This window comes from Petromyzon marinus, chromosome 3 (assembly GCF_048934315.1).
Source record: "Petromyzon marinus isolate PM22_M1 ecotype Great Lakes invasive population chromosome 3, UKy_Petmar_22M1.pri1.0, whole genome shotgun sequence".
Taxonomy (NCBI): Eukaryota; Metazoa; Chordata; class Hyperoartia; order Petromyzontiformes; family Petromyzontidae; genus Petromyzon; species Petromyzon marinus.
Genome location: NC_133669.1, coordinates 6,524,694 through 6,541,882, shown reverse-complemented (window position 1 = coordinate 6,541,882; position 17,189 = coordinate 6,524,694). Strand labels below are relative to the sequence as shown.

Here is a 17,189-nt window from a genome sequence, read left to right as displayed (position 1 = left end):
AAGGCGGAGAAACGCCGTGGGAGGTGTTGAGAAAAGAAAAAGGGAGCTTAGAGAGGAAGCCCGACTCTGCACTTACCCGTGGATGGCGGTCATCCTCGGCGCCGTGACTTTAGAGACGAGCTCTCTCTCTCTTCTCTTCTCTCTTCCCTTCTCTCTTTTCTCTCGGGTCCGATGGCTGTTCGAGCGAGCGAGCGAGTAAATAAATAAGCGAAAGGTGCACAATGCTCTCCGTGCAAGGGTTCGCGCTTCCAAAGTCCGAAACACCTTCTCCTCCCGCCCCCCACCCCTAGATAAGGCCACAACAGCTCAAGGACACTCAAAACCCTTGGCTAGGGCAAGCCTCAGCCGAAACGCTGTTTACATATATACGCACGCACACACGCACACACGCACACAAACTCATGCGAGATATGTTTGGGGGGGAGAGGGGGGGGGGTGATTATCAGCAATTGCTTTCCCGACTTGCGACGTGGCCGCGTGCGACTTTACAAACCAAACCCACCCCACTAAAATAACCCCGCCGCCGTTTCAATTTCCGTAGTTAAATAGCAGTTTCATCTTTGCCTCCGCCAGCACCGTTCGGCGTTGCTGCCTCCCTTCGAGCCGCCTGTCAACAGCTTCCCTTTAAACTTGCGCCGCTGTCAGGGCGAGGGAGGGAGGGGGAGGTGGTGGTGGTGAAGAAGAAGTCGCCAGCGACGCACGCCGTGCCCGCAAGCAGGAGGTTGACGAGGAGGGAGGATGGAGGAGGAGGGAGGAGGATGGAGGATGGTCACCCCCACACGCCCCGCCGACGAGGCCACCCGTCTCTTCTTGACGGTCGTTCGCTGCACGGCGATTGTGCTGCAGCAGCAGCAGCAGCCAAAGCCAAGCCAAGCCGCGGCAAAAAGGCAGCTAGAGAAGTTGCCCACGGGAGGGAGTTGACGGAGCTCGACAGGGGGGGGTGGTGGTGGTGGTTGTTGTTGCTGCGTGCTTCGTGGTGCGGCTGTTGGTGGAGGCGGGTGGTGGGGGGAAGCGAAGGCGGAGATGCGGCGACCCACGTGGGTTGGAAGAAGGCAGTCCCACACACGCACGCACACAGCCTCCTCCCATCCCTCTCTCCACTCTCTCTCTCAATCCTCGTCCAAGCCCGCTGTGTCAAAAAGACAAAGATCGCGCGCTCCCCCCGCCGTTATAGCCTGAACACGTTGCTGTTGTTCGCGAGAAAGAACCCCTACGAAGGCGGACCCGGTGTGGCGCTGCCCCTCTCCTCTCTCTCTCTCGTGTGGTCGTGCCGGCCTTCATTGGCGCTCGCTTACCGCTGCGTTACCATACTTGACACACGCGCACAGCGCTAGTGCCACGCTTAAACGTTGTTTGCAAGCAGCAGCAGCAGCAAAAGCTTAAGTCCGTATCGTCACTGGTGTATTCATTTAAATGCCCCCGTAATTGGTGATAAACAACCAGACGAAACTTAACGTTTTGCAGCGACGGCTCATCTTGTTTGGTCACTGGAGGAATTTGGAGACTGTCTCGCGATGTTAAAACGAGGCACCCAATACTGCTGCGCAAGCTTCTTGTCTGCAACATGGGTTGGTTGACTTTGTCGTGTGTACGCTGGACTTCTTTCTCACCGTACGTAGGCCAACCGTGCCCAGTTGCTAGCTGGTTACGTTGCCCAGAGTTATAACGAGACGGCAGTGTGGGTTTCAGTTTAATTGCTTTGTCTTAAAAGTTATTGTTTGCCGAACGCAGAAATATGCGTTCAAGAAGCGTAAATATCGATGTATTTTTCTACGGCTTATTATAGACGTAAATAGTTTGTATTTATTTAATTGCACCGAAAAAAAATCAATAAACCATTTACAATTTAGAATAAATCTCTCCGGTACAATAACTCAAGTGTTTTGTTTAATATTTAAGATGGTCTGCAAGTGTGATATCTTGTAAATCGTCTTTGCCTATTATTTTAAAGCCTGTTCAATTATAACATTCAACTGTGAAAGTGAAAAGGCTTTCACGTAACACGTACAACCAAAATTTAGGCAAATGGAAAAAGAACAAATATCCTTTTTAAGACCGGGTTTTGAACCCACTTTTCAGAGATAAGATTCAAGGCCACCCCGAGTCCGGGTAACGACCGTGGTTTTTTTCCAGACATCTGAAGAGCACCAGCTGCTTGGGCCTGGGACGTGAATTTATCAAACATGGGCAGCAAATGCCACGGACACGCAGCGGCAATTTTATCGCACTCGTGTCACCGGTAGCCCATTGACCACGAGCAACTACTGTATAAACGTGTTACAGCGGTGGCATATGGGTGACGAGTCCATCCAGCGAAGAAAACAGAGCTTGTGGGTTACGTGCATTGATGCACGGTGATTATTCTGCGCGGGTAGGTCGTGATCAGACATTGCCATCCCGGTTTTGCAGATTTATCCAGACTGGGGGGGGGGGGGGAACTAGAAATGGCGTGACAACTCTTGCAATTCCCTCATAAAAAAGCGTATCATGGCTAAAATATAATTTTGCATCTTACAAAGAACACGGGGCCCATTTCTGGAATGACCATTTAGGTATTTTTCTCAGTAAATTATACATCGAAGCCGTAATAACCAGGGCTTATTTTCTCAATTAATATTTTCCGGGTCGATTTCAGTACCTGGCAATTGACTCGTATCCACAGGTATACTGGATATAGCGTGCTGGATGCAGATCGTATTTTCTGGGTCGATGACCCAGACAAACCTGGCCGATATTAAGCCCTGGTAATAGGTGATCAACGCTGCACTGTTTAATCCTGTTCTGCAGCGATGCCAGATAAACGCTACTGTACACAATTTCGGCTGTGCAAGCACGTTGAGCGGACAAACGTGTGCGCAACTGTGCGAATCCCGCAACGTCACCCACCCCACACACACACACAAGTCTTGCATTGCTTCTGCTAAAACCATCTGCGTAGTTATTAACGTAATGAATCGCGCAACTGCGAAAGCGTTTCTCAAGCAGGAAGTTTTGCGTGTGCTACAATCTGCTTCCTTACACACGGCGAAAGCGCATGTGACACGTTGCTTGAGTCAGCCAACGATCGCGTGACGCTGCCCAATTTGCTTATAAAGCGTTGGCGCCTTCACATTTTCCACAAAGATGGCAACAGGAGCTTTCTATTTTTATCAGAGCAATGGGGCCAAATTGAGTTCGTCCAAATAAACATAATGATAATGTGTTAATGAGGCACTATTTAGAAACCAATAATTTCCTCCTAAGTGGCACACTATAATCTATTGTTAAGACGGTTATATTGCCTAGCAGTCTAACATGTTTTCCACATGACTAATTTCCAGAGAGAGAAAAGTTTAATTCCTGCAGCTGCATGGAAAACCGCATTTTTATTTAACGGATGGGGAGAAAAAAACACAGAAATGCTGTGTTTCTCTCGGACCCATATATGGGTCGTATCACGTGTTGTTTGGCTTGATGTCCGACGTTTCGGTCCACATATTTCCAGCTAATTTAGGAACTTAACCGAGTTCATAAAGAAGCTGAATTGAGCTTATGAAGCTCCCAGAAACGTGCAGTGAAACGTCAGACATTATGGCGTACTGGGAGCTTCTTCAGGAACTTAATTGAGCTCCCTCTTTCGGATGGCTGATGTAGAGGCAAACAACTAACAATCTCACATTGCGGTAGTCAAGCCAGACAACCACGTGAGGCGCAGCGGAGTGTATCGCTGCAAAGTGTCCTTCGTATTTGTGGATCGGGCATTGCGTCGTTATACGTTGTACGGTCTATTCCGGATGACCACAGTCGCACACTGGAGTTTTTAATTTTCCATTTGTGCACCAGGCATCTGCCGTGGTTTGTGCAGTATATTTGGTTTCAGGGTGGACCATGAGCTTCGCGGAAAATCAAACCCAGGGATCTTCTGCGTTGGGTCTTTCACAAGGTGTTTTGTTTGCGAGTTCTTTTGGATTCCATTCACTGAGTTCCTGGAGAAGCCCCCAGCGCGTGCGAACGTCGGACATCATGACGAACAACGCGCGGTGCAACCTGAAAACAACATGGGGCTGTACGGCACGACCACAAAAAACAACACGGTAACTGCTTTATTTGTACAAGTTGTAAAAACGATGACTTTGCCTCATCAATGTTTAAAAAAAAAACATATCTAAACAAATTTATTTTTTTTTCCACGGAGGAAAATTTGAATATTGGCAGTTGAAAGTAAAACCCATGCAGCCACATTCAAAATACCGCAACTCACACCTTGGAACACAGGCAAACAACATCACCCCCTCACACATCTAACAACATCATCATGAAAGTAAAATATTACCGTGGTGGCAGGACACGAGAAGGAGGATGCAAACAAACAGCACCAACATCACCACCACCACACAAACCCGTGCTGGTCATACAGCCCTCATGACCGACAGAGTGCGCGAGGGGGCTTTCACTCAGCAGTGCATTGACTCATCCCGTTAGAGTTGATACAAAAATAAGTTCCACTGTGAGGAGTCAACAAGAGGTCGTCCTCTTGGAACACCTACTCTGCCAAATAAATGTGAAATTCACGCCTATGGCTCAGGATCAATTGGATTTGAGCTTCACCCAATACATGTTTGAGAATAAGGACACTGTGCACGACTTTGGAACATACAGATACCCCCTCTTCTTAAATAAAATAATACATCAATTTATGATTTCATTCTCATGCTACGTGACTTTACCAAAAGAACCAAAGAAGATGAATCCTTGCAGTCACGAAAGCTTTAAATCGAAAAATACAGATACCCCTAAACCAGCCACACTCCCCATGTTCCTACAGACATTCCACGTCTTTACCCATCACCTGGCCAAGAGACATCGAACCTGAGATACAGGGGCCTGAATTCTTACAGAGACAGAGACCAAGCAGAGAGAACGTCAATGGAGAAACGAAAATTAACAAGGAACATGAAGATGAATACGGAATTGCGAGCGAATGAGATTTATTTTATGATACGTACAATGTTAGCCAGCTGTCTTATGGCTGCATTGGGAAAACTCGCCCCTTATGACACGTACCTCAAAAAACATCAAAACGAGATGTTGCAAATGTTTAATTTACGTGCGGCTGTATGTAAATGTCTGACATACTTGTGCAATGCTTTGGGTCGTGTTTGCAGCGGCGGGCAGGCCTCGTGTTTCTCCTGTACAGGTTCCCAATCAAAATGCGCAATGGGGCCTTTACTGCCTGTCAAGGACCCAGACTATGCCACTTGAAGAATGAAATATGGACTCTACTGGGTGAAGTCAATAGTAAGTGGAGCATTTTTAACCAAGTGCTGAATGAGAAAGCATATACCGACTCGCCATTGCAGCATCTTTAAGAAAAACATGATTTAGAACGCTGCCAAGTGCTGCATTCATGATTCCAGCCCGAAACCCAGGTTTACTCTTGTTCAGTAACTTTAAACTTAAACATAGCACGCTGGCCGTCCACTTGGCACCTCACAGCGGTGCAGGCTGTTTGAACAAATCTGCTTTGTGTCAAACGCACGAAGAAATGCACCCTCCCCTTGATGAATGGGGATTTTAGACAAAATGGGAATTAAATCACAGGCGGAGCGTTTATATTGCACTTTAGTTTGGGTTTACCGGGTTCGGATGAGCCTGGCTAAGCATGACAGACTGTGCTATTGTGATGCTCTAGAGTTTTGAATTGTGAAAAAAAAAGCAAGGAAATAAATCTGACTATTTCCCAGTGTACCAAGCATTAGGCGCTGCACTGCATTCCACGCACGGAAGAGTCTGCACAACCGCACCACCGACAGATTGTACAATACAAACAAATGCAGAGAAGAATTCATCAACATTCGCCCGTTCAAAAGACCTAGAAAATCTCCCTTCCTGTTTTTGGTCTTCAATGCACCTTGGTCAAATTTGCAATGAGCTTTACCTCATCTCTATTGACAGCCCCTGTGCCAGTGGTGGAACCTGTGCCTTTCTATGGCGTGGGTCAAACTCTCTCAGTGGTGTACCTGTGGGGTGTGCAGACGTTGCAACCGAATCAAAATCTTTATTTAAACTAGAGGAATCCGATTAGCTATGAAGCTCTTTTTCACAGATATCCAGTAGGGGCACGGGGTCAGCAAATTACAACAAATTAAAAAAAACTGCTTGAGCCCATGTGGCCCACAGGACCAAGGGGCCAAGGTGCCAGGCTAGGTAGAGGAGGGGTTTGGGGGAGAAGGAATTGGACAGAACGTCCCATTTCATTCATTGCACCAGGGGCAATGCCAACCACGCTTCACTATTTATCTCCCTGGCGAAGAGAACCACCGTTGGCTCCTCACCGAGTGGTATTTATTTGATCAACACCGGTGGAATGGATAGGCTGAAATATAACTCATGACCAGATACTGAGTCGATCACTTTGGCACTGGGCCACCCGGGTGAGATAAAACATTATTTTGCATTGGAAATTATAAGAACATGTACAGCCTTTTTAACCACACTTCACCATGCTGGATAGGAAATTCTACCACAAATGTAAAAAAAAAGTTTTTCAATAATAAACAAACCAACTTGCTGCAATACTTCAGCATAGGTGAAGAGCGATGAACGCACCGTATTAAGCACGTGTGCAAAATTCACGCAACTTTACGCGGGTGTACCTGATTGTAAGTTCCTCGACATGTCCAAACAAACTGTTTTCAAGTAACTTTCGCTGCATGGCTTTGTTGCTACTACTGCTATCCCCGCGACCAATTTCATCATCGGCATGCTGCTACCCCCTTCAGGATGACTCGGCAGCCCGGTATCCTCCAACACGTGTCGTCTTGAGGCTTTGTGGAGGAGAGAGCGGCTCTGGTAGTTGTTGCTCCAGTCCACCGTTTGACTTTTTTTTCCAAACCAGGTCCCTTCTATCTTCCCCTTTCTTTTTTTCCTTCGGTCCTTCCCTGCAGAAGGACTGTTTTCGAGAGGCTGCTGCTGCTGCCGCCGCACCCGATGACATGGCCAAACCATCGCAGTTTCCTCTTGTTAACGGCGCGAATGAGAGGCCCTTTGTTTTTCCAGCCGCAGTATTCTCTCGTTATTCGCGACGAGGGATATAATTTCTCGGATAACGATATTGCCTGACGAAAACGCACCTTTTGAATTAATTACCTTAAATAAATATGTAAATAATCTACATCATTTGACCTCCTTTGCCGGTAACAAAATACAAGAATAGGGTTTTCCCCCTTTTTTTCTGGCAACAAAACTGAAACCTTTTTACAAGGAATCATGTCTGTAGTTGTGCATTCTGAAACGGTTGCATAACGGAGTAATGTATGCATTGAAACTGATTGATGTGGACCAATCAGTTTCAAGGCATATATTATCAGTGTTTTTTGTTTGCATTCTGACCACAAGTATTGTGGTTAATGCAGACAAGATTCCTTGTAAAAAGGTTTCAGTTTTGTTCCCAGAAAAAAGGGGAAAACCCTATTCTAATGTAAATAATCTGTTAAATACATGCAAATTTTCCTAACACAAATATAGAAATTGGTTATAATAAACATAAATATTGCATTAATTTATCGTTAATAAATTAACTTACCTTTATCTGAACACTTTGTCTCTCCTCGCCTTATCTCATCACTATCTCATCACTTTATCTGTCATCACTTTATCTCTCTCGATGCAATCGCGTAGGGTTCCAGATGAGATTCGTGCATAGCCAAAATCGTGGATAACAAAGTTCGTGAATAACGAGGGGATACAGTATCGAGTTAAATTTCTGCTGCATATATTGTCTGCTGCATTTGAGTTTCTTTCCCCCTGATAGGAAATTCCTCGTGGTCTTATGGTGGCATTTAATGTCATACGTTGCAGACGTGTCCCTGTCTCCGCTGTGAGAGAGCCCACGTATCACAGCCATAAATGACGTCACAAAGTCTATGAACGCAACTGAAATTGCACAATCAATTACAGAAGTAACTTGTCATTATTGATATCAATAATGACTTGCTTTGCCCTTCAGCTCAATTGTAAGCCAATTCAGAGTGAAGTGAAGCTGAGTAATGTGGAAGGAACACAAATGTTATTTAAAACTACTGCAGTTCAATGTTTGCGATTGGGTATCACACGAGTGATGCACGTGTTTTCAGTTAAATTGACATTTCATTGCATCTTGTTTGCATTCATGGTAATTTTTTTAATTGCAATGTTGCAACTACGTTATGCAACCCTTTCAGAAAGCACAACTACACCGTTTTATGAACACACGTGTGCTACGCAAACATTTATATTGTAACAAAAAATTCACAAGCCTTCATCAATCCACTGCTGGACGAAGGCCCCCCCACGCCGTGTCGGACGTGAGGGTTGTTTTACCAGAACTTCACCGTGCCGGACAGCGCAGACGGGAGAAGTGAGGGCCCAGTATCGTTGCAGATATTAATGATTTCAACTCATGATGCACCACCCTCCATGCAGTGTTCATTCATTCTCGAAGAGAGTGAACGACTCGGAGGCACAAGGAGGAACTACAGGCAAGTGGGAATGCAGCCTCGCGGTGAGCGAGTGCTAACAATTGCCCAAGCTCTGCAGTCCTCTGTACATGAAGGTGTTATCGGCCGATTGCCGAGTGCTTACGCAGTACGTGTGGCAGGAAACCTGAGTGCCCGGAAAAAAAACCCACGCGCGTGCAAGGGGGAAACACTCAATCCCACACAGACGGAACAGGTGGAGCCCACGCTTTTGCTCTGCCGCCTTCTCCTGGCAAGCCGGGGTATGGCAGACCCTCCTTGCTGCCTCCACAGTGCTGGATTGCAGGTCACGCGCATAGCCACCAATTAGTGGCAATGAATGACACGTGTGCATCTGAAGCCAATAACACTGTAACACGGTGCCATAGCCTGGCACACAAAACGATGACTCGCTTCACTGCGTCGTCTCTTCGGTCGGAACGCGTTCGAGCGCACAAGCGCGTGCACACACAGCGACGTAAACAACAAGACGCACACAGACCTATTCCAAAAGCAACGCGCGTGCACACACACACACAAACGATTAAGCGCGCACGCGCGCGCAATTCCCAATGAAACCCAAAACTATGCTTTTCCAAATAATAATATTTTGCAGGAAGTTTACAGGTATTGGTGCCAAGGACGAGAGTGCATTCTCTAACCCGACTCTCAAACAAAGAATTACACGGTGCCCCCCACCCCACCCCTCTTTGTACTTGGGAGAGTCAAAAGTTCACAAGACCGCGTGGGCTGCCCTCATCGTGGTGGAGAATGCCGCCGCCGGTGGTGGTGGTGGTGGCGGCTGGCGCGCGAGTATTTTTTTTTACTTGCAACAGTTACGGTCATAGTCGGCCGGGGCCATAAATTCTACGCGTAAATACAGCGCCGAATTTTTTTTTTACATTGGAAAGGGCGCAGTGGTTTGGTGGTTTATTGTTTTCCTCTCTCTCTCTCTCTCGGGAGAGTTTAGCGCGCGCCACCTTTGGTCTGCCGAAACATTCCCTCCCGTCTGGTGTCCACACCCCACGACGAAGGGTGATGGGCAGCAACACGCGCATTAATCGTAAATCGTAAACAAAAGCAGCAGCTGGGGTTTTTTGTTTGTTTGTTAAAGCGACTGCGCTGTAAGTGACCCGACCGGGGATTTGTTTACCACCTTAGGAAAATCGCCGGGACTGTGCCTTCTTCAGAGCGCCACCGCCGCTGACAACTTTACAACGTTGGTGATTCGCCTTTTAAAAACACGACTTTATAATAAAAGTCGGGAACGTTGTTACATTTTGTAGAAAGTAACAGCTGGTGCGGCGCCTTGCTGCTCCAAGCCAATAAAATGGTACCCAGTCAATTGATCTACGTTAAATGCTTTTAATGACCCGAACAGATTTTGTTTCTACTTTGTGACTTTATCCCAATGCAAATGCACAAAACACCCAAGAACTTATCGCCAATAATACCAGTTGCGACCCTTCGTTATCGTTTTTTGACTTGCAAAGTCTTCAGCGGGCAATCCTCGAATTAAAAACACCACCTAGAAAGCCACCTCCAAACAATAGCAAACGGCTTTCGGAAAACCCATCACTGTTATTCTACTTCGCAAAGCGTGGCCACACACTTTGCTCGAACCTTTTTCTTTCTTCCTCAGTTTACTGGCTGCTACACCGCCCCCCCCCCCCCCTTTAGCTTCATTGGCAAGTCCGGCAAAATCGAATCCTCAGAAATTACAAACCTAATTCCCTAATTGCCTCATTAACAAAGCAGATGCCAGCTTTCGGCACGACCCCCCCCAAGGCATGCCAACTCAACCAGCAACAGATCTGCTATAAACTCTGATTAGAAGGGGAGTGGGGGGGCCGACCACGCTCTCCATCCTCTCCTGGGAGGGTCTGGGGGCAGAGTGCCAGTGTCACGCCATTCACTCCGGGGGGAGCGGGAAGGAGGATTTGTTGGCCCCCCTCCCCCACCACCGTTTTTTGTTGTTGTTATTTTCAAGCCGTTCGCCGATAATTAAATCATGTCGTCTTCAGTACGGCACGGAGCCTCATTAGCATTCATGGCGCGCGGCAGGGCGAGGAAATAGCAGTGGGGTGTTGGGGGGAAAGGGACGTTCATTTGAAACAAACTAGCCACGTAGGACGCCGGCGGGTATATAGCTTCAGTTAAGTGATGACGTCACCCTGCTGCTCTATATAAAACCGGGAGCAAGCGAGGGCTTTACCATTCTGGCGAATTGCCCGATGATGCTGGATGTATTTACCAGCGAAACGTCGTACTCAAACTGTAAATGTTGTGGATTCACTCTTCAACACACCGGTGGGCTAAAGTAGTGAATTATTTGTCTTTTGTCAACGTGACACTTTTTTTGCTGATTGGCCGTGTCAGGTGGTGGAGGGTTACGACACATTTATAAATAAACGCGATCTAACCCAAAAACCTTTATTATTAATATTGGTCGCGAAAGCCTACGTGTTAAACGGGGTATATAGCTTGTCTCCTCCGCGCTCAATCCTGCTCAAATGCGGCTTTCTAGCCGTGAAAGTCGGTATTTTACAAAGCAACCGAAAGGAGAAAGCCAAGCGGCATGAGCTGAAGTTCGGACTCTTTTGCCAAGCGGTTACTCTAAATAATTTAGACTCTTGCGTAATAAGGTCAATGTTAGAAACCAGCCATCAGAAACAGCCTTCATGGAATCACTCAAAACAGAGTTGATAATTGAATCACTGGCTATCGTTGTAGCAACGCACAGATGAAGTTAATTCTTAAACAGTTCAAGTGAGACCCAATGCATTCGAGTCTGCCTGACAAAGCAACGGAGAAAAGCACCTCCGTGTTCGATGGCCTCTCATGAAAATGCGTGAAAGCAATTAAGAACTAACACGCATACACAACGGCAAAGATCCCCCATATAACGTTACAGACGGCTGGGGCAAGTGCTGTTAGTGAGGGCCGATTAAAGCGCGAGGTGGAGTTGTGGCTCACGCCACAACCGACCACCTTTGTCTCCCCAGTGCAGATGTTTAGAAAAACATTTAAGGTTTATTTTACCTAGACGGAGGCCCACGATAGGTTTAGATAACTCTAGACTGACGTTAGCCGTGGCGGGCCATCGAACTCTCCCGATTCGTAGTCCAGTACGCTTTACGGACTCCACCACAGCTCCCCACCACGCGCACCACCACTCGGACGCACAGGCACACGAGTGTGCTCCCCTGACGTGGCGCGCGTGCAAAGATTAGGCAAGGCACATCGTTGACAAGCAACCGTGCGACCGCCAATGGCCGAGTGACCGTCCAAGCATCTTGCTGATCCGATGCATCCGCCAGAAAAAAAAAAAACAGGTTCTGCTCAAACAACCAAACACACGTTGAGCATTTTTGGACGACGCAGCGCTTCTCAACGTGGAATTGCGCTAAACCCCGCTGGCAATCGATACACAGCGCCGCTGCTATCTAGCCGCTTGGCCGCGCACCGAGCAGAGGCTGCTGCGCACCCACGATTACCGCCACGGGTTTTGGCACGGAGGTCACGAGATAGTCACGGAAAATGTGCACTGTATTTCATATTCGTCACCGACGTTGGCCTGGAGCGAGACTGAAAGTCGGGTCGCCGGATTTGTAGCGCGGTGCGCTCACTGTTGCGCATGCAAACAAATGCGCACGCACACGCAAACACCGCACACGCGTACACACAAAAGGATGACACACTCAACCCGATGCCGCAGTTGCCAAAGTTGTTGCCACGGTTAAACTGTGGTTCAAACCGCTAGAGCGGTCATAACTGAAACCACACGTGGCCTGCTTGTAGGACACCGTTGGGATAAAAAAAAACGCCAATGTTGGTTGCGGTGACATTAAAAGATATCGGTCGTAAGCGTTCGAAAATCACGTAAATATGAATGTGTCGTTAATCTCGCCAACCACCCGACACAGACAATTAGTAAGGCTTTGTCACGTAAACAAAATATGCCAATTCGTTACTAGTTCAGCAAACCGATGTGTTGGAGAGTAAACCCACAACATTTACAATTCAAGTACGACGTTTCGCCGGTAATTACAACGAGCCTCATCAGGCGACAAGCCAGAGTCGTGGACAAATCTTCTTGTTTTGGTCTTAAATAAAGGGATAAACGTGATGTCGTCACTTGTTAGCCAATGAGGTATTAATAATGTGCAAAACAAAATGCGCGCAGGAAGACATTTTAGATACTGGTGACACACATGAATGCATAAATGCGTACGTACAGCTCCTTAGATGAGAGGCATCCCCACACACTGTGCGAGTCTAGGGGGTTATTGACCATACTTCACCGCGCCAGTTACCGCGAGATAGTGAACACGGGGAGCACGGCCGTTGGAGTAGAGCACAACACAGCAATGGATTTTGCTGCATTACCCTCCGCTGACAACGTGGCCCCACGGCAGCTTGTAACCAGCTTCAGAAAATCCTGCTTCGGCTTTGGAGATCTGATGAAATCGGGAGAAACCCAGTGCAGTTTCGGTCACAGACAACTCACAGATGCATAATTCTGGAAGTGGGCTGGTGCAGCAACAATTTTGAATTTTTTTTTAAAATTTCATAATGGCTGGTTATGGTAATAATTTCTCCCCTTCCCCCCCTGCCCAATGATGATGATGGGCAGTAATGTGAGCTCTCCGATAAACTATGGGGGCCGTAGGCACAAGCAAAGCACGTTCGACAGCAAGCATCAGGATGGAACCAATTTTTCCAGTTCTGTGCCAACCTCCAGCAACACATGTGCATGCAAACACGAGCAATGCACACTGACACGATTGTATGATTTCATCTCCCCCGGGGTGGAAAAATATTTGGAAAAGGATTTAAAGCATTTCAAATATGCATTACACCAGTGTGTCCAATGTCCACTTCTATTTAGCCGTTTGCTGCGATATTTATTTTCACACACCAAAAAAATCGCAAACAACCGTGGAGATGGAGCGATGAAATTGGCTTGTGTGCGGGTTCAGGATGGATTGTTACATTATGGGACCGAGAGGGATGGTGACGAATGGGAGAGGGCCTTCACTTGGCATCAGATTGACCGTGGCTAATTTTGTACATAGGCCACATGAGATCCGAGCTGGTGTTAACAACCTGAAGATGCTGGATGTAATCTCCAGTGAGACGTCCGTCCGTACCCATTTAAATGTTGCGAGATTACTCTCCAACAACAACAACCACACGGGCGGCGCTGCAGAAGCAGTCATAAACTTGGCACGTTTGACTGCACGTGACGCTTTTATAAATTGGCCGTGTCGAGTGGAGGAGCGTTTTCCGACACATTTTTACGAATCTCGATCATGCCTGCTGCTGGTGCCAGAGATTGCGAATTCTTTTCCTATTTTTTTTCCCCACCAAACCTTCAGCTGAAGCTTCAGTTTTGTGGTAGTTTTCATTTGAACCGCCACTACTGGGGGAGGTCAACAAATAGCGTGAAGCCGATACAGCCAACGTTAACATTCCAACCAAGTAACGGCCTACCCAGAGTTCATTACGAGAGCGTAACACACTGTACTTTCACAAATTCTACCACAAAACAACTCACGAGGCGCTTTGAGGATCTGAATGACGAGGGCCAACAGGTGAATTGTGTGGCTCCTGGACGGCACACAGACACACACACACACACCACACTTAGTATCATTTACAAGAGGCTACCGATAAGTTCTGCGGGCGGGCGAACGAATGTGGGAATAAACCCCGGCAATCGAACAAGAGGCTCGCGCGCAGTCTCATCGCGAACAGTTCGCCCACGGCATGAGAGAGAACGCACTGTCGTTACGCAGACCAAGACCAAGTCAGCCGGCTGGGCAGATAAAACTCCCGTCACACGCGCTTTTTTTTTGTTTAGGCAACCCAAGTCTACTGTCGGGGTGTTGGATTGCATTTGCGCCGGCGATAAATTTACCGCGGCGGCGGCGGCAGCGGCTCCATGCGTGGTCAATAACGCCGCTCAGAGCGGCGTTATTGAACGAGAAAGGGGGGGTGGTGGTGGTGGTGGTGGTGGGGGCGCAGCAGTGGCAGGACGCAGTTCTGGAACGACGGCAGCCGTCAAGCGGGGAGAGCGAACGTCGCTCGCTCCGTGGACACGGGGGGCACACGCGCTCCGTGGACACAGGGGGCACACGATCACACTGCTGGCATTGGCTCCGAACCCAAACGGCCCCCCTCTCTCTCTCTCTCTCATCACACCGACAGCAGCATTGTGCAAATGGCCCTCAGCTAACGTCACAGGCGGAATACTACGGGCTTACGTACGGTGCAAAAGAAGTTCAACATACTGTACAGACGTACAGCGCACTCCATGCGACTGTATTATAGTTAATAAAGTCGTAATTAATCGCAGTAACAGTTCTATTTCCGATGGTCTGAAATCCGTTTTAGCTAAAGGTCTAAACTTTGCAGTCACACCTAAACACATACCAGTTAATGATATAATTGCCCAAGTAGACGTTGCTCTCAGGGGCCTGGGTCACATCGCTGCAGACGTAGCAAGATCTGAAATCGCTGCAACCCTCAAAAACGCTAAGATGCCAGCTAGCAACCTCAGCAAAGATGAGCGTTTTGAATTATATAAATTAAAAAAGAGGAATGATATTGTAGTTCTCTCAGCTGACAAAGGCAATGCTACTGTTATCATGGATAAAATAGAATACAACAACAAAATTAAAGAATTACTCGACGATGGTAGTTATACAAAAATAAAAAGAGATCCCACCAACAGCCTCGTCACACAAACCAACAAAATAATTTCTGATTCAACCGCATTAATTGATCAATCTAAACAGTTTTCGTTGAAACCTTCTGCTGCCAGGCCACCAAGATTATACGGCTTACCAAAAATACATAAAGTTGATACACCTCTTCGTCCCATAGTCTCTACTATCAGCTCCCCCACCTACAAACTAGCTCGTTTTTTGTCTGAAATCCTGCGTCCTTTCACTGGAAAGACCACCTCTGCGGTACAAAATTCTACTCACCTGGTATCAACAATCAAGGGTATTTCCCTGTCCCCAGACGACCTGCTTGTCAGTTTTGATGTAGTTTCCTTATTCACCAAGGTTCCTGTACCTGACACCATTGCAATCATTGAAGACTTGGTTCATCAAGGACTAAACACTGAGGTACCCCCCCTGGTGAGACACTGTTTAACCAATACATACTTCACTTGGAATGGAACTTTCTACAAACAAACTGAGGGCACCCCAATGGGCTCCCCCCTTTCTCCAGTTATAGCTAACATTTTCATGGAGAAATTTGAGACTGACGCCATCCAGACTGCCACTCTGCGCCCAACCTTATGGAAGAGGTACGTGGATGACACTTTTGTCATCTGGCCACATGGCCGGCCTGCTCTAGACAAATTCTTCGACCACATCAATTCCATACACCCAGCCATCAGATTTACCATGGAAGTCGAAATAGATGGCAAGATACCTTTTTTGGATGTCCTAATTAAAAAGAGACCTGATGGTTCAATGAGCCACTCTGTCTACAGGAAAGCTACCCATACGGATGCTTATCTGAAACCGGATTCCCACCACCATCCATCACAGAAGAATTCTCTCATCAAGACTCTGTATCATAGAGCCCAATGCATATCCGACCAGGAACACATAAGCAGTGAACTCAAGCACGTACACCAAGCTCTTAGGGCTAATGGTTACTCCGACTATACAATCCGCAAAGCTATCACTCAAACCATGAAGAAGAACCCTCTTGAGGAGCCTTTCAAAACCATCACTTTACCCTACATTGCTGGGATCACAAAAAAGATCTCCAAAATCTTGAATAAACACAAGATCCAGGTCCGTTTCAACACATTACATAAAATCCGTGATCTGGTTCCGTCTGTAAAAGATGTGATTCCGGACATACAATACCCTGGTGTCTACAAACTAAGTTGCCTCTGTGGTAGTAGTTACATTGGAGAAACCAAACGCCATATCTCGGACCGCATTCGTGAACATAAAGCAGACCTTAAACACGGTAGGACCAACACCTCGGCCGTAGCAGATCATTGTTCTAATTCAGTAGGCTCACATGCCATTGACTTTTCCAAGACAGAGGTTCTTTGTAAGCCATCTGGCTTCCATGAGAGATTCGTTCATGAGGCTATCCACATATACAAACACAGAGACAATTTCAACCGAGAAGATGGATTCTATCTTAGCAATCATTGGAAAGATTTGATAAATCATTTCAGTTCTTGATTGATTGTTCACGCTTACAGTGCCTTTCAGACAGCATACATAAAAACAAATTTCGTCTCCCCCCTCCTCTTTTCAAAAAATAGATGGAATAGTCCTGGCAAACTGCCATCGTTGCGCGTGACGCAAACGTTATTTTTATATATATAAATAAATATGCCGTTTTCAAAATAAATTTATGCAAACCGACACACCTGATGATGACCGTTTGAGTTATGGTCGAAACGTCGTGAGAATTTTTTTTATTGTTTTATATATATTTTGTTATTTTGTTGTTTCTCTTCAACGTGACTTTACCGAAAAAACTAAGAATATGAATTACTGCAGTCACGAAAGCTTTAAATAAAAAAAAAAAAAATGTATTATAGTTGCTTATTTTTTGCCAGTTTTTGTTTAAAATTAAGATTTACGATCATTGGATTTTATTTAGAAAAAAACTAAAATCGCAATACATGGAAATGTTTTGGAATATATGCAAAGATCGAGGGTA

The 17,189-nt window shown here is 46.7% G+C and overlaps 1 protein-coding gene across 8 annotated transcripts in view; it reads right to left on the bottom strand.

The window, feature by feature from the left end:
* The window catches only part of LOC116952681 (nuclear receptor coactivator 2-like), a 184,494-nt gene that overhangs the window by 121,347 nt on the left and 45,958 nt on the right, over positions 1–17,189 (bottom strand). The window contains exon 1 of one of the 8 annotated variants that reach the window (XM_076073254.1): positions 77–2,741. The exons of the other annotated variants lie outside the window; for them this stretch is intronic. The gene's annotated coding sequence lies outside the window, so the exon portion shown is untranslated. Of the gene's footprint in view, positions 1–76; positions 2,742–17,189 lie in introns of those variants that run through there. 8 annotated transcript variants of the gene reach the window in all.